General features: G+C 43.4%; 1 protein-coding gene across 1 annotated transcript in view; it reads right to left on the minus strand.

Annotated features, from left to right (window-relative positions):
• FKBP6 (FKBP prolyl isomerase family member 6 (inactive)) overlaps positions 1–25,957 on the minus strand; it is a 321,178-nt gene that overhangs the window by 121,024 nt on the left and 174,197 nt on the right. The window lies entirely within an intron of this gene.

Genomic DNA, 25,957 nt, shown 5'->3' on the forward strand with positions numbered 1-25,957 from the left:
CAATGAGTAGGCTGGAACGAAGCTGCCCACAGCTTCATTCCAGCCCGCCCCCAGCCGCCGAAGGCAGCCGATTGGATACCGGGCCTCCCGATCGCACGGGAGGCCCGGTAAGAGCGGCAGGGGGGGGGATGTCCCCTCCCGCTCCTCCGGTATAACATCCGAGCGGCTTTTAGCCGCATCGGTTGTTATACTCAGGTAGCCGATCGCCCGCTGTAAACAACGGTACCGGGATGATGCCTGCAGCTGCGGGCATCATCCCGGTATAACCCCAGAAAGCCGAGTACGCATATCTGCATACGGTCGGCGGGAAGGGGTTAATAACTTCCCAAGGGATCACATCTGAACTCATTACTCACCAGTAAGTAGATGGTTAAACTACACTGCAAAGCTTGCATCTATTCACTTGTCCCAGGCAGCAACAAAGCAGTAAACTTTCAGCAGTCAGTGGGCTTCTCACCCAATCAAGGGGATATCATCACCAAATGGAAAAAAAAACATATAGTGAAGCACATCTCACTTGAGAAAGGATTTATTGTAGCAACTTACAATAAGAACATGCTTTTAATTTTTGTATTTGATTTTCTCATTGTGTGTTATTCATTCTGTATTAATAAACTTTTATATCAATTCATTTTTCACATATTTGTCCATGCACCAGAATTTACCCTCCTATACTGTACCGAGATCGTCCAATTGTCCCTGTTCTCTAAAGAGGGTCACATAAGTCATGCAATGTATAAAAACATATATAAAATTGCAATAAACTAATACAATAAAAACACTGTGTAATATATATATTTATTGTACACATACATACACAGTGGGGACGGAAAGTATTCAGACCCCCTTAAGTATTTCACTCTTTGTTATATTTACAGCCATTTGCTAAAATTATTTAAGTTCATTTTTTTCCCTCATCAATGTACACACCGCACCCCATATTGACAGAAAAACACAGAATTGTTGACATTTTTGCAGATTTATTAAAAAAGAAAAAACTGAAATATCACATGGTCCTAAGTATTCAGACCCTTTGCTGTGATACTCATATATTTAACTCTGGTGCTGTCCATTTCTTCTGATCATCCTTGAGATGGTTCTACACCTTCATTTGAGTCCAGCTGTGTTTCATTACTGATTGGACTTGATTAGGAAAGCCACACACCTGTCTATACAAGACCTTACAGCTCACAGTGCATGTCAGGGCAAATGAGAATCATGAGGTCAAAGCAACTGCCTGAAGAGCTCAGAGACAGAATTGTGGCAAGGCACAGATCTGGCCAAGGTTACAAAAAAATTTCTGCTGCACTCAAGGTTCCTAAGAGCACAGTGGCCTCCATAACCCTTAACCACTTCAATACAGGGCACTTAGACACCTTCCTGCCCAGACCAATTTTCAGCTTTCAGTGCTGTCGCAGTTTCAATGACAATTGCGCGGTCATCCAACACTGTACCCAAACTAAATTTTTATCATTTTGTTCTCACAAATAGAGCATTCTTTTGGTGGTATTTGATCACCTCTGCGGTTTTTATTTTTTGCGAAACAGATAAAAAAAAGACCGAAAATTCTGAAAAAAATAAAAGTTTTGCTTTTGTTTAAAAATTTTGTAAATAAGTAAGTTTTCTCCTTCACTGATGGGCACTGATAAGGCGGCACTGACGGGCACTGATAAGGCGGCAGCGATGAGGTGGCACCAATGAGCGGGCACTGACGATGGGCACTAATAGGAGGCACTGATATGCAGCACTGATGGGCATTGATAGGCGAAACTGATGGGCACTTATGGGTGGCACTGATGGGCACTGTTAGGCAACACCTATGGGCACTGAAAGGCTGCACAGATGGGTTCTTATGGGTGGCACTGATGGGCACTGATTGGCGGCACTGATACGTGGCACTGATGGGCACTGATACGCGGCACTGATGGGCATCCCTGGTGGCACTGGCAGTGGTAGGCATGAGAGTGGGCACTGATTGGCAGCTGCCTGGGCATTGATTGGCAGCTGCCTTTGCACAGATCAGTATTTCCCTGGGGGTCTATGGGGCATACCTGGTGGTCCAGTGTGGCTGGTTTGCCTGGTGGTCCTGGGTAGGATCCGAGGGGGGGCTGTGCTGATAAACAATCAGCACAGACCCCCCCCCAGTCAGGAGAGCAGCCGATCGGCTCTCCTCTACTCGCGTCTGTCAGACGCGAGTGAGGAAAAGCCGATCACCGGCTCTTCCAATTTACATCTTGATCAGCTGTGATTGGACATGGCTGATCACGTGGTAGAGAGTCTCCGTCAGAGACTCTTTACCTAGATCGGTGCTGCGGGGTGTCAGACTGACACCCCGCAACAACGATCGCCGCGATGCGCGCCCCCAGGGGCGCGCAGCGGCTCAATATCCTGAGGACGTCATATGACGTCCAGTCAGGATATTGAAACCACTTTGCCGACGTCATTCTGCTATATGGCGGGCGGCAAGTGGTTAAATGGAAGACGCTTGGGACGACCAGAACCCTTCCTAGAGCTGGCCGTCCGGCCAAACTGAGCTATTGGGGGAAAAGAGCCTTGGTGAGAGCGGTAAAGAAGAACCCAAAGATCACTGTGGCTGAGCTCCAGAGATGCAGATGGGAGAAAAATGTAGAAAGTCAACCATCACTGCAGCCCTCCACTAGTCGGGGCTTTATGGAAGAGTGGCCCGACGGAAGCCTCTCCTCAATGCAAGACACATGAAAGCCCGCATGGAGTTTGCTAAAAAAAAAAACACATGAAGGACTCCAAGATGGTGAGAAATAAGATTCTCTGGTCTGATGAGACCAAGATAGAACTTTTTGGCCTTAATTCTAAGCGGTATGTGTGGAGAAAACTAGGCACTGCTCATCACCTGTCTAATACAGTCCCAACAGTGAAGCATGGTGGTGGCAGCATCATGCTGTGGGGGTGTTTTTCAGCTGCAGGCACAGGATGACTGGTTGCAATTGAGGGAAAGATCAATGCGGCCAAGTACAGGGATATCCTGGATGAAAACCTTCTCCAGAGTGCTCAGGACCTCAGACTGGGCCGCAGGTTTACCTTCCAACAAGACAATGACCCTAAGCACACAGCTAAAATAACGAAGAAGTGGCTTCACAACAACACATCACCAAGGTTTACCATCCAACCCGACAGAACTGGAGGGTCTGCAAGGAGGAATGGCAGAGGATCCCCAAATCCAAGTGTGAAAAACTTGTTGCATCTTTCCCAAAAAGACTTAACCACTTAAGCCCCGGAACATTTGGCTGCCTAAAGACCAGAGGACTTTTTACAATTTGGCACTGCGCTGCTTTAACTGGTAATTGTGCAGTCATGCAATGCTGTACCCAAACGAAATTTGTGTCCTTTTGTTCACACAAAATAGAGCTTTCGTTTGATCGTATTTGATTGCCTCTGCGATTTTTTTTTTGCGATATAAACGGAAAAAGACCAAAAATTTTGAAAGAAAAATGACATTTTCTACTTTTTGTTATAAGAAAAATACAATAAACTCAATTTTAGTCATACATTTAGGCCAAAATGTATTCAGCCACATGTCTTTGGTAAAAAAAAAAAAAATGTCAATAAGTGCATATTTATTGGTTTGCGCAAAAGTTATAGCGTCTACAAACTAGGGTACATTTTCTGGAATTTACATAGCTTTTAGTTTATGACTGCCGATCTCATTTCTTTAGGTGCTAAAATGGCAGGGCAGTACAACCCCCCCCCCCCCCCCCCCCATGACCCCATTTTGGAAAATAGACACCCCAAGGAAATTGCTGAGGCATATTGAGCCCACTGAATATTTATAGTTTTTGTCCCAAGTGATTGAATAATGACAAAAAAAAAAGAAAAGAAATGATATACTGCTTACACATGCCATCGGCATATGTGGAATTACACCCCTAATACATTCTGCTGCTTCTCCTGAGTACGGGGATACCACGTGTGGGACTTTTTGGGGTCTAGCCGCGTATGGGGCCCTGAAAACCAAGCACCGCCTTCAGGATTTCTAAGGGCATACATTTTTTATTTCACTCCTCACTACCTATCACAGTTTTGAAGGCCATAAAATACCAAGATAGCACAACCCCCCCCCCCCCCAAAAGACCCCATTTTGGAAAGTGGACACCCCAAGCTATTTGCTGAGAGGCATGGTGAGTATTTTGCAGCTCTCATTTGTTTTTTACAAATGAAGAAAGACGAGAAAAAAAAATGTATTTTTATTTTTTTCAATTTTCAAAACTTTGTGACAAAAAGTGAGGTCTGCAACATACTCACTATACCTCTCAGAAAATAGCTTGCGATGTCTACTTTCCAAAATAGGGTCATTTGGGGGGGGTTTTGTGCCACCTGGGCATTCCATGGCCTCCGAAACTGTAATAGGCAGTGAAGAGTGAAATCAAACATGTACGCCCTTAGAAAGCCTGAAGGCGGTGCTTGGTTTTCGGGGTCCCGTACGCGGCTAGGCTCCCAAAAAGTCTCACACATGTGATATCCCCGTACTCAGGAGAAGCAACAGAATGTATTTTGGGGTGTAATTTCACATATTCCCATGGCATGTTTGAGCAATATATCATTTAGGGACAACTTTGTGCAAAAAAAAAAAAAAAAAAAAATTTGTCTTTTTCCCGCAACTTGTGTCACAATATAAAATATTCCATGGACTCGACATGCCTCTCAGTAAATAGCTTGGGGTGTCTACTTTCCAAAATGGGGTCATTTGGGGGGGGTTGAACTGTCCTGGCATTTTATATATCACCCACTCTTCTAACCACTTGAAGACAAAGCCCTTTCTGACACTTTTTGTTTACATGAAAAAATTATTTTTTTTGCAAGAAAATTACTTTGAACCCCCAAACATATATTTTCTTTAAAGCAAATGCCCTACAGATTAAAAATGGTGGGTGTTTCATTTTTTTTTTTCACAAAGGATTTGCGCAGCGATTTTTCAAACGCATTTTTTTGGGAAAAAACACACTTTTTAAAACTTTAATGCACTAAAACACACTATATTGCCCAAATGTTTGATGTAATAAAAAAGATGATCTTAGGCCAAGTACATGGATACCAAACATGACATGCTTTAAAATTGCACACAAACGTGCAGTGGCGACAAACCAAATACATTTTTAAAAGTCTTTACAGGTTACCACTTTAGATTTACAGAGGAGGTCTACTGCTAAAATTACTGCCCTCGATCTGACCTTCGCGGTGATACCTCACATGCATGGTGCAATTGCTCTTTACATTTGACGCCAGACTGACGCATGCGTTCGCCTTTGCGCGAGAGCAGGGGGGGACAGGGGTGCTTTTTTTTTTCTTTATTATTTTTTTGCTTTTTTATCTTATTTTTAAACTGTTCCTTTCATTTTTTTTTTATCATTTTTATTGTTCTCAGGGAACGTAAATATTCCCTATGATAGCAATAGGTAGTGACAGGTATTCTTTTTTGAAAAAATTGGGGTCTATTAGACCCTAGATCTCTCCTCTGCCCTCAAAGCATCTGACCACACCAAGATCGGTGTGATAAAATGCTTTCCCAATGGCGCTGTTTACATCCGGTGAAATCTAAGTCATGAAACACTCGTAGCTTCCGGTTTCTTAGGCCATAGAGATGTTTGGTCTCTGATCAGCTCTATGGTCAGCTCAGCTGACAATCACCGGCTGCATTCTCAAGTTCCCTGTTGGGGACAGGAGAGCCAGAGAAACACATGGAAGATGGTGGGGGGGCATTCCCTCCCACTGCTTGTAAAAGCAGTCTAGAGGCTAATTAGCCACTAGGATTGCTTTTACATGAAAGCCGACCGCTGGCTGAAAAGAATGATACCAAGATGAAACCGAAACCTGCAGGCATCATTCTGGTATAACCGCTCGAAGTCCAGCAACATACCAGTACGTTGCTGGTCCTTGTTGGGCATATATTGTAAACTTTTTTTTCATGCAGCCTGTGGGCTGAACGAAAAAAAAAAAAAATTGATCGGTGGGTATGCCCACCATTAGAATACCTCCCTTCATCCACCCACTTCTAATGATGGGCATACATGCACCGTTTATATATGCCGAAGCATGGGGGCATCCTCCCACAAAAGGTAGGAGCAAATCGCTCCTCCGCCCACTGCTGCCCCCACGCTTCGGCATATATGCTTTAGTATGTAACTGTGGTGGTGAAATCCCCTCCGACAGCGCTGGAGTCTCGTGGGAGCAAACGCTGTTGCTGTCAAGATAAATAAATCCGTGCTGCAACTAAATGGCGTACCTGCTAAGCAAATGATGGTTAACAAAAAACAAAGTAACATTACAGTATAACAGTAAGCCTTACCATACCTGCAAAGCAAATACAAAAAAAAAAACATAGTAAAAAATAAACCATTTAAACGCAACCTGTGCCTAAAATATATATATGCCGCATGGGGGCATCCTCCCGCAAAAGGTAGGAGCAAATCGCTCCTCCATCCACTGCTGCCCCCACGCTTCGGCATATATGCTGAAGTATGCAACTGTGGTGGTGAAATCACCTCCGACAGCGCTGGAGTCGCGGCTTTATGTATCGTGGGAGCAAACGCTGTTGCTGTCAAGATAAATAAACCTGCTCTGCAGCTGAATGGCATACCTGAAAACAAAAAAATGGTTAATAAAACACAATAAACCGTAAAGTATAAAAAAATTGCATACCTATAAAGCAAACATGATAAAAACATAACAATAAAACATTGTAGAATAGAATAAGAAAAAAGAGCAGAACAATAGAGAGAGAATAGAGAGAACAATAAAACAACTCTTTGTTTTTTTTATTCTATATATTTTTTTGTGTTTTTATTTTTTTTACACTTTTTTTGTAACTTTAACTTTTGTAACTGGTACCAGGTTTGGGTTGCGATGGCATCTTGGGAGACCCTGTGAAAGTGTGTCCTAGTCTGTGCAGTGCTGTACCCTACGCTAATATTCAACTAGTGTATGGTAGCGTTCAAATTATTCACCAATGCAAAGACCAGGATAGTCAGCACAGAAGGGACAATAATACCGGGTGTCACGCCTATATCTGCGCTTGCTGCAGACACATCTTTTTTGGGGGGCTCGTTGGGTAGGGGTACTCGGGAGGACATGAAGAAAATGCCTCTCATGCAGCCGGCTTACTGCATTTGGTTGGGGAAGGTGAGGTGGAGCACCGTCTGGAAACAGCTCTGACGATCTCTTCCTGGAATTTAAGGAAGGATCCAGTCCGTCTTGAAGCTCTGTAAAGCACATAAGCGTTCAGCAAAGCCAATTGAAATAAACAGACACTTTTTTGCACCAGCGTCTGGCCTTACGGGCAACTAGGTACGGCGCCAACTGGTCGTTGAGGTCCACACCTCCCATGTTAAGGTTAACCACTTGCCGACCGCCTAACGCACATATACGGCGGCAGAATGGCACGGGCAGGCAGAATCACGTACCTGTACGTGATCTGCCTCCCGCGGGCGGGGGGTCCGATCGGACCCCCCCCCCCCCCCGGTGCCAGCGGCGGTCGGCATTTGACTGGGAGCGTCGGGAGGCGAGGGGGAGACCATCCGATCTTGGCCCCCCCCTCGCGATCGCTCCCAGCCAATCGGAATCCTCCCCTGCCTGTGTGTAGTTTCACACAGGCAGAGGATGTGATGTCATCTCTCCTCGGCTTGGCAGTTTCCGTCCCAGCGCCGAGGAGAGAAGACATGTGAGTGCACAACACACACAGTAGAACATGCCAGGCATACTTTACACCCCCGATCGCCCCCCAATCACCCCCCCCCCCCTGTCACAAACTGACAGCAAGCAGTATTTTTTTTTTCTGATTACTGCATGGTGTCAGTTTGTGACAGTTACAGTGTTAGGGCAACGAGTATTATCCCCCTTTAGGTCTAGGATACCCCCCTAACCCCCCCTAATAAAGTTTTAACCCCTTGATCACCCCCTGTCACCAGTGTCACTAAGCGATCATTTTTCTGATCGCTGTATTAGTGTCGCTGGTGACGCTAGTTAGGGAGGTAAATATTTAGGTTCGCCGTCAGCGTTTTATAGCGACAGGGACCCCCATATACTACCTAATAAATGTTTTAACCCCTTGATTGCCCCCTAGTTAACCCTTTCACCACTGATCACCGTATAACCGTTACGGGTGACGCTGGTTAGTTCGTTTATTTTTTTATAGTGTCAGGGCACCCGCCGTTTATTACCTAATAAAGGTTTAGCCCCCTGATCGCCCGGCGGTGATATGCGTCGCCCCAGGCAGCGTCAGATTAGCGCCAGTACCGCTAACACCCACGCACGCAGCATACGCCTCCCTTAGTGGTATAGTATCTGTACGGATCAATATCTGATCTGATCAGATCTATACTAGTGTCCCCAGCAGTTTAGGGTTCCCAAAAACGCAGTGTTAGCGGGATAAGCCCAGATACCTGCTAGCACCTGCGTTTTTCCCCTCCGCCCGGCCCAGCCCAAGTGCAGTATCGATCGATCACTGTCACTTACAAAACACTAAACGCATAACTGCAGCGTTCACAGAGTCAGGCCTGATCCCTGCGATCGCTAACAGTTTTCTTGGTAGCGTTTTAGTGAACTGGCAAGCACCAGCGTCAGGTTAGCGCCAGTACCGCTAACACCCACGCACGCACCATACACCTCCCTTAGTGGTATAGTATCTGATCGGATCAATATCTGATCTGATCAGATCTATACTAGCGTCCCCAGCAGTTTAGGGTTCCCACAAACGCAGTGTTAGCGGGATCAGCCCAGATACCTGCTAGCACCTGCGTTTTGCCCCTCCGCCCGGCCCAGCCCAGCCCACCCAAGTGCAGTATCGATCGATCACTGACACTTACAAAACACTAAACGCATAACTGCAGCGTTCGCAGAGTCAGGCCTGATCCCTGCGATCGCTAACAGTTTTTTTGGTAGCGTTTTGGTGAACTGACAAGCACCAGCGGCCTAGTACACCCCGGTCGTAGTCAAACCCGCACTGCAGTAACACTTGGTGACGTGGCGAGTCCCATAAGTGCAGTTCAAGCTGGTGAGGTGGCAAGCACAAGTAGTGTCCCGCTGCCACCAAAAAGACAAACACAGGCCCGTCGTGCCCATAATGCCCTTCCTGCTGCATTCGCCAATCCTAATTGGGAACCCACCGCTTCTGCAGCGCCCGTACTTCCCCCATTCACATCCCCAACCAAATGCAGTCGGCTGCATGAGAGGCATTTTCTTTATGTCCTCCCGAGTACCCCTACCCAACGAACCCCCAAAAAAGATGTCGTGTCTGCAGCAAGCGCGGATATAGGCGTGACACCCGCTATTATTGTCCCTCCTGTCCTGACAATCCTGGTCTTTGCATTGGTGAATGTTTTGAACGCTACCATTCACTAGTTGAGTATTAGCGTAGGGTACAGCATTGCACAGACTAGGCACACTTTCTCAGGGTCTCCCAAGATGCCATCGCATTTTGAGAGACCCGAACCTGGAACCGGTTACAGTTATAAAAGTTAGTTACAAAAAAAAAGTGTAAAAAAAAAAAAAAAAAAATAGTTGTTTTATTGTTCTCTCTCTCTCTATTGTTCTGCTCTTTTTTACTGTATTCTATTCTGCAATGTTTTATTGTTATGTTTTATCAAGCTTGCTTTTCAGATATGCAATTTTTTATACCTTACCGTTTACTGTGCTTTATTGTTAACCATTTTTTTGTCTTCAGGTACGCCATTCACGACTTTGAGTGGTTATACCAGAATGATGCCTGCAGGTTTAGGTATCATCTTGGTATCATTCTTTTCAGCCAGCGATCGGCTTTCATGTAAAAGCAATCCTAGCAGCTAATTAGCCTCTAGACTGCTTTTACAAGCAGTGGGAGGGAATGCCCCCCCCCAACGTCTTCCGTGTTTTTCTCTGGCTCTCCTGTCTCAACAGGGAACCTGAGAATGCAGCCGGTGATTCAGCCAGCTGACCATAGAGCTGATCAGAGACCAGAGTGGCTCCAAACATCTCTATGGCCTAAGAAACCGGAAGCTACGAGCATTTTTTGACTTAGATTTCGCCGGATGTAAACAGCGCCATTGGGAAATTGGGAAAGCATTTTATCACACCGATCTTGGTGTGGTCAGATGCTTTGAGGGCAGAGGAGAAATCTAGGGTCTAATAGACCCCAATTTTTGCAAAAAAGAGTACCTGTCACTACCTATTGCTATGATAGGGGATATTTACATTCCCTGAGATAACAATAAAAATGATTTTAAAAAAAAAAAAAAATGAAAGGAACAGTTTAAAAATAAGATAAAAAAATAATAATAATAATAATAAAAAAAAAAAAAAAAAAAAAAAAAAAAGCACCCCTGGTCCCCCTGCTCTCGCGCTAAGGCGAACGCAAGCGTCGGTCTGGCGTCAAATGTAAACAGCAATTGCACCATGCATGTGAGGTATCACCGCGAACGTCAGATCGAGGGCAGTAATTTTAGCAGTAGACCTCCTCTGTAAATCTAAAGTGGTAACCTGTAAAGGCTTTTAAAGGCTTTTAAAAATGTATTTAGTTTGTCGCCACTGTACGTTTGTGCGCAATTTTAAAGCATGTCATGTTTGGTATCCATGTACTCGGCCTAAGATCATCTTTTTTATTTCATCAAACATTTGGGCAATATAGTGTGTTTTAGTGCATTAAAATTTAAAAAAGTGTGTTTTTTCCCCAAAAAATGCGTTTGAAAAATCGCTGCGCAAATACTGTGTGAAAAAAAAAAATGAAACACCCACCATTTTAATCTGTAGGGCATTTGCTTTAAAAAAATATATAATGTTTGGGGGTTCAAAGTAATTTTCTTGCAAAAAAAAATTATTTTTTATGTAATCAAAAAGTGTCAGAAAGGGCTTTGTCTTCAAGTGGTTAGAAGAGTGGGTGATGTGTGACATAAGCTTCTAGATGTTGTGCATAAAATGCCAGGACAGTTCAAAACCCCCCCAAATGACCCCATTTTGGAAAGTAGACACCCCAAGCTATTTGCTGAGAGGCATGTCGAGTCCATGGAATATTTTATATTGTGACACAAGTTGCGGGAAAGAGACAATTTTTTATTTTTTTTTGCGCAAAGTTGTCACTAAATGATATATTGCTCAAACATGCCATGGGAATATGTGAAATTACACCCCAAAATACATTCTGTTGCTTCTCCTGAGTACGGGGATACCACATGTGTGAGACTTTTTGGGAGACTAGCCGCGTACGGGACCCCGAAAACCAAGCACCGCCTTCAGGCTTTCTAAGGCCGTAAATTTTTGATTTCACTCTTCACTGCCTATCAGTCTCGGAGGCCATGGAATGCCCAGGTGGCAAAAAACCCCCCCAAATGACCCCATTTTGGAAAGTAGACACCCCAAGCTATTTGATGAGAGGTATAGTGAGTATTTTGCAGACCTCACTTTTTGTCACAAAGTTTTGAAAATTGAAAAAAAAAATTTTTTTTTTCTCGTCTTTCTTTATTTTCAAAAAACAAATGAGAGCTGAAAAATACTCACCATGCCTCTCAGCAAATAGCTTGGGGTGTCTACTTTCCAAAATGGGGTCATTTGGGGGGGGGTTTGTGCCACCTGGGCATTCCATGGCCTCCGAAACTGTGATAGGTAGTGAGGAGTAAAATCAAAAATGTACGCCCTTAGAAATCTTGAAGGCAGTGATTGGTTTTCGGGGCCCCGTACGCGGCTAGGCTCCCAAAAAGTCCCACACATGTGATATCCTCATACTCAGGAGAAGCAGCTAAATGTATTTTGGGGTGCAATTCCACATATGCCCATGGCCTGTGTGAGCAATATATCATTTAGTGACAACTTTTTGTAATTTTTTTTTTTTTTTTTTGTCATTATTCAATCATTTGGGACAAAAAAAATGAATATTCAGTGGGCTCAACATGCCTCTCAGCAAATTCCTTGGGGTGTCTACTTTCCAAAATGGGGTCATTTGTGGGGGTTTTGTACTGCCCTGCCATTTTAGCACCTCAAGAAACGACATAGGCAGTCATAAATTAAAGGCTGTGTAAATTCCAGAAAATGTACCCTAGTTTGTAGGCGCTATAACTTTTGCGCAAACCAATATACACTTATTGACATTTTTTCTACCAAAGACATGTGGCCGAATACATTTTGGCCTAAATGTATGACTAAAATTGGAGTTTATTGGATTTTTTTTAGAACAAAAAGTAGAAAATATCATTTTTTTTCAAAATTTTCGGTCTTTTTCCGTGTATAGCGCAAAAAATAAAAACGGCAGAGGTGATCAAATACCATCAAAAGAAAGCTCTATTTGTGGGAAGAAAAGGACGCAAATTTCGTTTGGGTACAGCATTGCATGACCGCGCAATTAGCAGTTAAAGCGACGCAGTGCCGAATTGTAAAAAGTGCTCTGGTCAGGAAGGGGGTAAAACCTTCCAGGGCTGAAGTGGTTAAGTAATTTGGACTGTCGTGTCTGCATGAAGGGAGGTAAGAACGAAAACATTCTTATTATTCCTCCACTTCATAGTGAGCAAATTATTACACTGCAAGCAGGCTCTCTCCCCCAGCCTAAGACGGGAATCTACAAGCCGCTGGGGAAAGCCCCGGCGATTAGGTCGCACGGTGCCACATGCTCCAATCTGATGATCAAAAAGGTGACTAAAAAAGTGGCACGCTCGTGTAATAATTGTCCACGTACAAGTGGTACCCCTTTCCGAATAAGGGTGAGACCAAGTCCCACACAATCTTGCCAGTGCTTCCTATGTAGTCAGGGCAGTTTGTTGGCTCTACGTGACTATCCTTTCCCTCGTAAACCATAAAACTACATGCATAGCCTGTGGCCCTGTCACAGCGCTTATACATCTTGACCCCGTATCTGGCACACTTGCTAGGAAACTACTGCCTGAATGACAAGCGGGCACAAAACTTAATCAGGGACTCATCAACGCAGACAACTTGATGAGGAGTAAACAAGTCTGCAAAACGTTGGTTGAAGTGGTTTACGAGGGGCCAAATTTTGTAGAGCTGATCGTTTTCAGGGTCTCCACGAGGACGACAGAGTTCATTGTTGTTGAAGTGCATGAACCACAAAATCTGCTCGTATCATGCCCTGGCCATGGAAGCAGAGAACACAGGCATATAGTGAATTGGGTCAGTGGACCAATATGACCGCAACTCACTCTTTTTGGTTATGCCCATGAGGGAAAGGCCCAGAAAGATCCTAAATTCAGAAACCATAATTGGTTTCCAATCTCTGGCAAGGGAGGACTGGGGAATAGTGGCGATGTGTTGACCAGCATACAAATTGCTTTGGTCCACAATAGATCTATAGAGATCTTCAGTGGAAAAACAGCGAATAAAAATCCAGTGACGTAAAATCAACTGTTTCCACCTGAATGCCGGGTTGGCCAGTGAATGGTGGAAGTACGGGTGCTGCAGAAGTGGTGGGTTCCCAATCAGGATTGGCGAATGCAGCAGGAAGGGCACTATGGGCCTGTGTTCGTCTTCTGGTGGCAGCGGGACACTACTTATGCTTGCCACCGCGTCAGCTTGAACTGCACTTATGGGACTCGCCACGTCACCAAGTGTTACTGCACTGCTGGATGTACGACCAGGGTGTACTAGGCCGCTGGTGCTTGCCAGTTCACCAGAAGGAATAGCGGCGCTAGTACTTCTCTGCTCCATACGAGGGACCTGCTGTTCTTGCACATCAAGGACAGAAGAAGTTCAGGGTCTGGTACGCCTGACCTTGGCAGGGACCACAACTCCGTCGTCAGAGCCATCTGTCATGGAGCCGCTGTCGTCTACAGGATCGTATTCTGAGCCTGAATCTCACAGATGAGCGACTTCCTCTTCACTATCTGTCTTGCTCAGAAACATGTAGGCCTCTTTCACTAGTGTACCTTCGATTTGCCATTTTGGGCTCTAAATTTAGTGGTACACTAGTGAGACTCACAGGCAAAAAAGCTCCTGACTGTTAGCGACTGTATCAAAACGCTACCAACAAAAACTGTTAGCGATCGTAGGGCTAAGGCCTGATTCTGCAAACGCTGCAGTTATGTGTGTTTAGTGTTTTGTAAGTGATAGATCAATACTGCACTTGGGTGGGCTGGGCCGAGGGGCAAAACGCAGATGCTAGCAGGTATCTGGGCTGATCCCGCTAACACTGCGTTTTTGGGAACCCTAAACTGCTGGGGACGCTAGTATAGATCTGATCGGATCAGATATTGATCCGTTCAGATACTATACCACTAAGGGAGGTGTATGGTGCGTGTGGGGGTGTTAGTGGTACTGGCGCTAACCTGACGCTGCCTGGGGCGACTCAGACCTCATCTGACCCTAAAATTTAAGTTATATCACCGCCAGGCGATCAGGGGGTTAAATCTTTATTAGGTAATAAACCGCGGGTGCCCTGAAACTATAAAAGATTAACTAACCAGCATCACTCTTAACACTTATATGGTGATCATTGGTGAAAGGGTTAACTAGGGGCAATCAGGGTGTTAAAACCTTTATTAAGTAGTATATGGGGGTCCCTGACACTATAAAAAGCTGACGGCGAACCCATATACTTACCTCCCTAACTAGCGTCACCTGTGACACCAATACAGCGATCAGAAAAATGATAACGTTTATATCATTTAAAGCGAATACAGAAAACAAGAATTATACAAATTAAAGGAAAAGTATAGGAGGTATGGGGTTGGAATAAGTTTATTAAGAAGTGTGGGGAAAGGTAAGATGCAGGAAAGTAAGTATAATAGAGAAAAGGAAGTAAAATAGTTGGGGGAGAATCAGTAAATAGTTCCAGGGCCAAGTTCCTGCAATATGGCTTGGCTTCATCTGGAGATTAAATAAGTCTTTCCAACTATTTTTAGTCATTCACACTTCAAGAATGTCAAGTAGTAAGTGAAGGGGGTAGTAACTGCAAAGTGTTGGGGGTAAGGAGATAAGGGGGTGGGACATGGGGTATTTGCCATTAAATCACTTAAACTTCACAAACGCCCTGCTGTTGATGGTTTATCAGCCACCTACTACAAACGATTTACTTCACTATTGTCACCCCTCATGGTTGATGCATTTAACCTTCTTTTTAATGATCACTATTTCCGTACAGAATCACTTACCGCCTCAATCTCCATGATCCCTAAGCCCAATACAGAGGACACTTCTTGGGCTAATTACAGACCAATATCTATCCTTAACATTGATATCAAAATTTTAGCCAAGATTCTCTCTTCCAGACTCAATCCTATAAATCGGTTCTTTGATACAGAAGGATCAAACTGGATTTATTCCCTCAAGACAAGCAGGTGACAATATCCGCCGAGCCACAATTCTAGCTCCTATAGCACGTTCCCGCCGTATTCCTACATGTTTCCTTTCATTTGACATACGAAAGGCATTTGACACCCTATCATGGCCTTATCTACATTCTATTCTTAACCAATGGGGATTCGGTCCACATTTCCTCAGATGGATCACTACCTTATACCATAATCCGAAAGCGCATATTGCATACTCAGGATTTAAATCTGATTCTTTTAATATAGAAAGAGGAACTAGACAAGGTTGCCCTCTTTCCCCTCTTCTTTTTGCTTTAGCAATAGAACCCCTAGACCAACTTATTAGAACTAACCCAAACATTAAAGGTCTAGAACTTGGCAGCTACCATCATAAATTATGCATGTTTGCGGACGATGTCCTAATATTTTTAACATCCCCTATAATATCAGCACCAACTCTTCTTGATATTCTCTCAAAATTTGAATGAGTATCGGGCCTCTCAGTTAATCTACACAAATCAAAAGCCCTAAATATTTCACTACCTCCTGATCTTCACTCCCAATTCATTCCTTACCATTTGCATGGTCACCAATTTCTATATCCTATTTGGAAGTCAACTTTACGTCTAACCCAATGGATCTATATGCTACTAACTACCCGCCAATGCTATCACAACTCTCTAAACTCCTCTCAAACTGGTCAAATTTACCTCTGTCATGGATGGGTAGGATTGCAGCGATAAAAATGTCTATCCTTCCAAAAATTTTATATCTATTCAGGGTTCTTCCTATCGCTGTCCCAGCACATTTCTTACGTATCTTACAACGGAAAACTTTACAATACATTTGGGGCAATGCCAAACCTCGATTACCTAAACCTACCCTGTATTTCCTCAGAATCCGAGGGGGTCTGGGTGTACCAGACTTTACCAAATACTATTATGCAGCACAACTGTCACAATTAACTCAATACCATGCTACATCTGAAATTCCACTATGGGTGGCATTGGAATCGGTTAACTGTGATCCTCTTTCTACAGCAAATCTTTTATGGCTTTCTCCATCACAACGTCAGAAGCTTACTAATCCAATTACCAAACACAGCCTTTCAATCTAGGATAGACTGAAAACTCGATTTGGCCTCCAATCTTCACACAATCCTCTCCTTACATAACCCATCATTCTACCCGGCCTGGTCTTCCTCAACATCTTTCCTAGCTTGGTCAAAATCGGGATTAACGAGGGCATATCATTTCTATAAAACCCGGGTTATCACACCCTTTCCAACTCTCTGTGAAACATGTAATATCCCACCCTCAGAAATGTTTAGGTACCTACAAATCAAAAATTTCCTGTCTACTAATGCACCTTCAGACTTGACGTCTCCTAATCTCACCGCATTTGAAAAAGCTTGCAACAATGATCCTCATAGAAGAGGACTCATCTCAGATATATATACTCAACTACTCTCACACAACTCTTCATCTCCACTGACTTATACCACAAAATGGGAAACAGACCTTCAATTACAACCCGAACAAATAAACTGGTCCCAAATCAGCACCACCTAATATTGTCGCTCTCGAAACTAATTACAAAGTTCTCACCAGATGGTACCTAGTCCCTGCCAGAATAGTTTTCTCCACAATACCCGTCCCAATGCTTCCGAGGATGTTCAGCACTAGGATCACACATGCACATATGGTGGGAATGTAAAATAGTTGAATCCTTTTGGTTGGAGGTGTTTAAGATGCTTTCTACTATGTTTAATATACCTTTGCTTCCTGATCCAACCACAGCACTCCTAAATGATAAACCAAATATTTTATCACACCGCCAGTTTAAGCTTATGCTCTTCATAACCACAGCAGCCAAACATACCATAGCGAAAGCATGGAAATCTGACTCACTCTGTATTTTGTCATGTAAGAACAGAATAACTCAGTTCATGACCCACGCAAAGAACGATGCAATCTTACTTGACAATTTATCAAAGTATGAAGCCTTATGGAGACCATGGTTTGAGCATTTCCTACCTCCAGGATTCGATAATTCATTATTTCTTCTTTGAAGACATTATATGGACAACCAATGTTACTATAAACTATACATATTGCCTTTAATTAGTGGTTTTCTCTGGTAATTACCCCATGTCCCACCCCCTTATCTCCTTACCCCCAACACTTTGCAGTTACTACCCCCTTCACTTACTACTTGACTTTCTTCAAGTGTGAATGACTAAAAATAGTTGGAAAGACTTATTTAATCTCCAGATGAAGCCAAGCCATATTGCAGGAACTTGGCCCTGGAACTATTTACTGATTCTCCCCCAACTATCTTACTTCCTTTTCTCTATTATACTTACTTTCCTGCATCTTACCTTTCCCCACACTTCTTAATAAACTTATTCCAACCCCATACCTCCTATACTTTTCCTTTAATTTGTATAATTCTTGTTTTCTGTATACACTTTAAATGATATAAACGTTTATGATATATGGTGTTACTTTTCATACCATAATCACCTATGTGATGCATTACAATTGTCTGTTACCTTATGTATACAAGAATGTTATTATCTTTCTTTGTAAACCTGAACTTCATTTAACTCGAAACAATAAAATATTTTAAAAGAAAGAAATTTAGGGAGAAAGATCATCTTAAATAAATTAGCTCTACCATATAGTGTAAGTGGGAGGTCCTTCCATTCCTGTAGCCTTTCGCTAAACGCTCTGATTACAGGCCATAAATTGGCCTAGAAGAAGGAATCTACCAGTAATTGGATCATTATCCATAAATATTTGAAACTTGCTACCCTGACCAGGGGACATTGGGCTGAAAGAGTCAAACCTGGCTGCGAATCCAGAGGAAAAAGGACCGACTTGGTCCAAGTGATTCTAAATCCAGAAAAATCTCCAAATCCCCGAATCAAGGAGACCACGGCCGTTAGACAAGTCAATCTCCCAAGTATAGGAGCATGTCATCCGCGTACAACAATACGCGTTCCTCCAGATCCCCAACCAGAAATCCATTATTGGTGTCATGGGTTCTGAGTTTAGCCACTAGTTCTGGAAGGAGTCAGATACGAGCCCATTTACTATAATGCACACTCGCGGTTCCTTGTATAATAATTTTACCCAGGAGATAAATTTGGGTCCAAAGCCTAATTTGCCTAGGAGGGAAAATAAATAGTTCCATTCTACCGAATCGAACGCTTTTTTGGTGTCTAAAGACGCAATCACTCTATCAACCCACTTCTAATGATGGGCATACATGCACCATTTTGTTTTTAACTGTGGTGGTGAAATCCCCTCCTACAGAGCTGGAGTCACGGCTTTATGCAACGTGGGAGCAAACGCTGTTGCTGTCAATATAAATAAATCCGCGCTGCAACTGAATGGCATACCTGCTAAGCAAATGATGGTTAACAATAAAACAAAGTAACATTACAGTATAACAGTAAGACATACCATACCTGCAAAGCAAATACAAAAAAACAGTAAAAAATAAAACATTTTTTAATGCAATCCGTGCCTAAAATATATATGCCGAAGCATGGGGGCATCTGCCCCAAAAGTTAGGAGCAAATTGCTCCTCCACCCCTGCTGCCCCCATGCTTTGGCATATATGCTCTTTTTTTTTTTTTTTTTAACTGTGGTGGTGAAATCACCTCCTACAGCGTTGGAGTCACGGCTCCTCGGAGCAAACGCTGTTGCTGTCAAGATAAATAAATCCGTGCTGCAGCTGAATGCTGTACTTGAAAACAAAATAAATGGTTAACAATAAAACACAGTAAACAGTACAAACACAGCAAAAGTATAAAAAAATTACATGCCTGAAAAGCAAATATGATAAATATAATAACAATAAAACATTGCAGAATAGAATACAGTAAAAAAGAGCAGAATAAAGAGAACAATAAAACGACAAATTTTTTTGTTTTTTTTATTTTATATATTTTTTGTGTTTTTTTTTTTTACACTTTTTTTTTGTAGCTGTAACGGTTCCAGGTTCAGGTCTCTCAAAATGCAATGGCATCTTGGGAGACCCTGTGAAAGCGGGTCCTAGTCTGTGCAGGTGCTGTACCCTATGCTAAAACTCCACTAGTGTATGGTAGAGTGCAAAACATTCACCAATGCAAAGACCAGGATTGTCAGGACAGGAGGGAAAATAATATCGGGTGTCACGCCTATATCCACGCTAGCTACAGACACAACATCTTCTTTGGGGGGCTCGTTGGGTAGGGGTACTCGGGAGGACATATGAAAAATGCCTCTCATGCAGCCGGCTTACTGCATTTGGATTGGGAAGGTTAGGTGGAGCACCGTCTGGAAACAGAAGGGCTCTGACGATCTCTTCCTGGAATTTAAGGAAGGATCCAGTCTGTCCTGAATCTCTGTATAGCAACCTGGGCATTCAGCAAAGCCAATTGAAATAAGTATACACTTTTTTGTACCAGCGCCTGGCCTTACGGGCAACTAGGTACGGCGCCAACAACTGGTCGTTGAGGTCCACCCCTCTCATATTTTGGTTATATTCGTGGACACAGAGGGGTTTCTTCACAACACCAGTTGCCGTAGGAATTTGGACTGTCATGTCTGCATGAAGGGAGGAAAGAACGAAAACATTCTTATTATCCCTCCACAGCGAGCAAGTTATTACACTTCAAGCAGGCTCTCTCCCCCAGCCTAAGACGGGAATCTACAAGCCGCTAGGGAAAGCCCCGGTGATTAGATCGCACGGTACCACATGCGCCAATCTGACGATCAAACGACTAAAATTGTGGCACGCTCGTGTAATAATTGACCACATACAAATAGTACCCCTTTCAGAATAAGGGTGACACCAAATTCCACACCATCTTGCCAGTGCTCTGGGCAGTTCAGCAGCTCTACTTGACTCTCTTCCCTTGTAAACCATAAAACTACATGTATAGCCTGTGGCCCTGTCACAGAGCTTATTCATCTTGACTCCGTAACTGGCACGCTTGCAGGGAAGATACTGTTTGAAAGACAAGCGGCCAGAAAACTTAATCAGGGACTCATCAACACAGACAACTTGATGGGGAGTAAACAAGTCTGCAAAACGGTTGAAGTGGTTTACGAGGGCCCGAATTTTGTAGATCCGATCGTATCCAGGGTCTCCACGAGGGCGACAGAGTTCATTGTTGTTGAAATGCATGAACCGCAAGATCTGCTTGTATCGTGCCCTGGTCATGGAGGCAGAGAACACAGGCATATGGTAAATTGGGTCAGTGGACCAATATGACCGCAACATACTCATTTTAAACTATGCCCATGTCGAGGGATAGGCCCAGAAAGGTCTTAAATTTGGAAACCGTAATTGGTTTCCAATCTCTGGCAAGGGAGGACTGGGGATTAGCGGCGATGAATTGACCAGCATACAAATTACTTTGGTCCACAAAAGATCTATAGAGATCTTCGGTGAAAAAAAGCAAATAAAATCAAGTGACGTGAAATCAACTGTTTCCATCTGAATTCCGGGTTGGCCAGTGAATGGGGGAAGTACAGGTGCTGCAGAAGTGGTGGGCTCCCAATTAGGATTTGCAAATTTTGCAGGAAGGACACTATGGGCATGACGGGCCTGTCTTTGTCTTCTCCTAGGCTGTCAGCAACTGTATCAAACGCTACCAAAAAACTGTTAGCGAACGCAGGGATCAGGCCTGACTCTGCGAATGCTGCAGTTATGTGTTTAGTGTTTCGTGACAATGATCGATCGATACTGCACTTGGGTGGGCTGGGCGGAGGAGCAAAACGCAGGTGCTAGCAGGTATCTTGGCTGATCCTGCTAACACTGCCTTTTTGGGAACCCTAAACTGCTGGGGACGCTAGTATACATCTGTTCAGATCAGATATCGATCCGTTCTGACACTATACCACTAAGGGAGGTGTATGCTGCATGCGTGGGTGTTAGCGGTACTGGCACTAATCTGATGCTGCCTGGGGCGTCGCAGACCCTATCTGATCCTAAAACCTGATATCATCCACCGGGCGATCAGGGGTTTAAACCTTTATTGGGCAATAAAAGGCGGGTATAAAAAACTAACCAGCGCCACCCATAACACTTTTACGCTCACTGGTGAAAGGGTTAACTAGGAGGCAATCAGGGGGTTAAAACCTTTATTAGGCAGTATCGGGGGTACCTGACGCTATAAAAAGCTGACTGTGAACCTAAATAACTAACAGGCTAACTAGCGTCACCTGTGACACTAATACGACGATCAGAAAAATGATTGATTAGTGACACTGGCGACAGGGCGTGAAAGGGTTAACCGGGGGGGGGGGGTGATCAAGGGGTTAAACCTTTATTAGGGGGGGTTAGGGGGGTACCCAAGACCTAAAGGGGCCTACCACTAACAGCCTTAACACTTATAACAGTCACAAACGACACCAATGCAGTGATCAGTAAAAAAAATTAAAAAACTGCTATTGGTGTAACTGTGACAGGGGGTGCAGGGGGGGGTGATCGGGGGTGTTTTATGTGCCTACATGTACTAGTGTTAGTGCAAACTCACATTGATGTCTTCTCTCCTCGGAAGCGGGAACGAAAAGGCTCCACAAAGAGAGATAACATCACTTCCTCTGCTTCTGTGTACATTTCAGAAGCAGAGGAAGCTCCCTATTCGTCAGGAGCGATTTTGAGGGGGTGGCCATGAATCAGTGGCCTCCCCCTCAGGACGGATCGCTCCTGCAACAATGCCGACCGCCTGGTGGGGGGTGTAACATACGGCTATGTTACTCTGCCTGCCCGTGCCATTCTGCCGACGTATATCGTCGTGAGGCGGTCGGCAAGTGGTTAAGAAACTAAGCTCCCCTAGTGAACATTTAGTAAACTATCATAAAACATAATAATATATTAGAGTCATTGCTATTGGTACCACTACCTATTGCCACCCTTGTACTGAAGGTGTACAATCAACTCTAAGGATAATTAATAGACATCAACTGTTATTAATGAAGCTATTCACGTCCCAACTTACATTTAATCCAAATGGCGTGTTGCATTTTAAATAAATCCAGCGGGTTTCCATACGCAAGATCTCTCTCTTAGCTACACCAATGTGGGGTAAACCTATCAATAGCTGTGAATGTAGTACCGCTAGGATTTTTGTGACACTCTAAGTAATGACAGGAAACCTATAAGCCACTCCACAATGACCCCACCTTTAAGTATATAAAGGAACTGACCAAACTTATAGATGTAGGGTTTAAAGATAATCTACTCACCAAGAGAGAGAAGGTATATCTGGTTCCTTCGGCACAGAGGATTCCAGTTATATACTTTTTACCCAAAGTGCACAAAAGACCCAGTTAAACCACCGGGAAGACATATCAGTGGGCTGGACTCTGTCACTTCAAGGATAGGCAAACTTAAAGAAGGCTTTTCACAGCCATTAGTCTCACAAATGCCATCTTTCATTAAAGCGGGGGTCCACCTATCTATCTTTTTTTTTTTTTTTGGAGTTCATTCGCAAACTTTTCTTCTCATGATTATCTACTCACATGTTCTGTGTAATAAGCCCGCCTGTGTCTGATTTCGTTGTAAAGAATAACTTATAAAATCCACTGAGGGTGGTTTCCATCTTCATTGTGGGCATTTGAAGCCCACAAGCATGTATTTCCTGGATGCGGTGAATGCTGTGCTCCCAGCATTCACCGAGATGTTGTGATGACGCTGTTGCACAATGCATGCTGGGAAGCCTGAGACTAGCTCCCAGGGGACTGTGGGAGGTCTGGGAGAGGCTAGAAACATGCCTACTCCCATGGGAGGAAAACCAGGAAGTGCTAAGAAGATTAGAAAAAAAAGGTCATTATGGCAATTTCAATTTTTTTTACACAGCATGTCAGCATCTAGGCAAGGAAGAGAATGCATAGAGATAATGTTCAAAATTTGGGTGGAACCCCGCTTTAAAGATTCCACACAGGTCATTCAAACATTGGAGGCCATGGAGTGGAAAGAGTTACATTATGGCTACTGCCGATGTGGCTTCTCTCTACACCATAATATCACATAACGATGGGTTTGAGGCAGTAGACATGCATTTGAGAGATGGTGATTTACTCTCTCTCCGAAGAAAATTTGTGTTACGCCTACTCAGGTTTGCCATGTCTCATAATTACTTCTGATTCGGAGGATCCTTCCATCTTCAGAATAGAGGGGTCGCAATGGGTGCAAAGTTTGCACAGAGCATACCAAACCTCTTTATGGTTAAATGGGAGGACGACGCCGTCTATGCCCTTAGGAGACCAGGTTTTCTGGGGTAGATATATAGTCAGCGTCCTCCTACTATGGGATGGCGATATGACGTCATTGGCTGTATTCAAGGACCAGCTTAATGATAATACTTTGGGCATTTCCCTGCAATATGAGGCCAGACGAAGATCCATTTTCTAGATTTAAACACGAGATTAGAGAGAATACTTTTAACATGTCGGATGAAACATGTCAGGCTGGATATGAGACACAAGCATGCTGAAAGCCACGGCTGTTTTATGATGATCGTTCTTATTGACTGTACATGTACAGTGCCTTGCAAAAGTATTCACCCCCTTGGCTTTTTACCCATTTTGCTACATTACAGCCTTTAGTTCAATGTTTTTATAATCTGAATTATATGTGATGGATCAGAACACAATAGTCTAAGTTGGTGAAGTAAAATTAGAAAAATATATATACATAAAACTATTTTTCAGAAATTAAAAACTGATAATTGGCATGTGCATATGTATTCACACCCTTTGTTATGAAGCCCATAAAAAGTCTGGTGCAACCAATAACCTTCAGAAGTCACATAATTAGTGAAATGATGTCCACCTGTGTGCAATCCCAGTGTCACATGATCTGTCATTACATATACACACTTATTTGAAAGGCCCCAGAGGCTGCAACACCTAAGCAAGAGGCACCACTAACAAAACACTGCCATGAAGACCAACGAACTCTCCAAAAACAAGTAAGGGACAATGATGTTGAGAAGTACAAGTCGGGGTTAGGTTATAAAAAATATCCAAATCTTTGATGATCCCTAGGAGCACCATCAAATCTATCATAACCAAATGGAAAGAACATGGCACAACAGAAGACCTGCCAAGAGATGGCCGCACACCAAAACACAGAACGGGCAAGGAGGGCATCAGAGAGGCAGCACAGAGACCTAAGGTAACCCTGGCGGAGCTGCAGGGTTCCACAGCAGAGACTGGAGTATCTGTACATAGGACGACAGTAAGCCGTACGCTCCATAGAGTTGGGCTTTATGGCAGAGTGGCCAGAAGAAAGCCATTACTTTCAGCAAAAAACAAAATGGCACGTTTTGAGTTTGCGAAAAGGCAGAATCCCAAAATGTATAGAGGAAGGTGCTCTGGTCTGATCAGACTAAAATGGAACTTTTTGGCCAGCAAAGAAAACGCTATGTCTGGCGCAAACCCAACACATCACCCAAAGAACACCATCCCCACAGTGAAACATGGTGGTGGCAGCATCATGCTGTGAGGGTGTTTTTTCAGCCTTCGGGACTGGAAAACTGGTAAGAGTTGAGGGAAAGATGGATGGTGCTAAATACAGGGATATTCTTGAGCAAAACCTGTACCACTCTGTGTGTGATTTGAGGCTAGGACGGAGGTTCACCTTCCAGCAGGACAATGACCCCAAACACACTGCTAAAGCAACACTTGAGTGGTTTAAGGGGAAACATGTAAATGTGTTGGAATGGCCTAGTCAAAGTCCAGACCTCAATCCAATAGAAAATCTGTGGTCAGACTTAAAGATTGCTGTTCACAAGCGCAAACCATCCAACCTGAAGGAGCTGGAGCAGTTTTGCAAGGAAGAATGGGCAAAAATCCCAGTGGTAAGATGTGGCAATCGCATAGAGATTTATCCAAAGCGACTTGGAGCTGTGATAGCCGCAAAAGGTGGCTCTACAAAGTATTGACTTTAGGGGGTGAATAATTATGCACATTGACTTTCTGTTATTTTGTCCTATTTGTTGTTTGCTTCACAATAAAAAAAAAAATAAAAAAAAATAAAAAAAAAAAAATCACATCTTCAAAGTTGTGGGCATGTTCTGTAAATGAAATTATGCAAATCCTCAAACAATTCATGTTAATTCCAGGCAACAAAACATGAAAAAAGCCAAGCGGGGTGAATACTTTTGCAAGGCACTGTAAGTTGCTACAATAAATCCTTTCACAAGTGAGATGGGCTTTACTATATGACGCTTTATTTCCATTTGGTGATGCTATCCCCTTGATTGCGTGAGATGCCCGCTGACTGCTGTAAGTTTAGTGCTTTCTTGCTGCCTGGGACAAATGGATGGATGAAAGCTTCGCATATTTTAACCATCTACTTACTGGTGATTGACGAGTTCAGATGCTTCCCTATACACACTGAAAACTGGTGAGGGATTATCATCTTTTCCTCTTAATATTTCAAAGACTGTTGCTTTTTATTAGCGCCACATGTGGACTTGTTATATTTTTATATTTGCTTATCAACAAATAGTGCTGGCTGCTTTCCTCTTCAAATATTAGTACCTTTTTCAGTAGCGCAGATACCCTACCTATTTTTATTGTTTTACTATTTGATTAACAGCTAACATTTCTTTTCTGGATAAATAAATGTGATCTTTATTATTTCAAACAGTTGTTATAATTTGTTGTTAACTTCATGGTAAGTGCGGCATCAAGATT

The sequence above is a fragment of the Aquarana catesbeiana genome, linkage group LG02 (assembly GCF_042186555.1).
Source record: "Aquarana catesbeiana isolate 2022-GZ linkage group LG02, ASM4218655v1, whole genome shotgun sequence".
Lineage (NCBI taxonomy): Eukaryota > Metazoa > Chordata > Amphibia > Anura > Ranidae > Aquarana > Aquarana catesbeiana.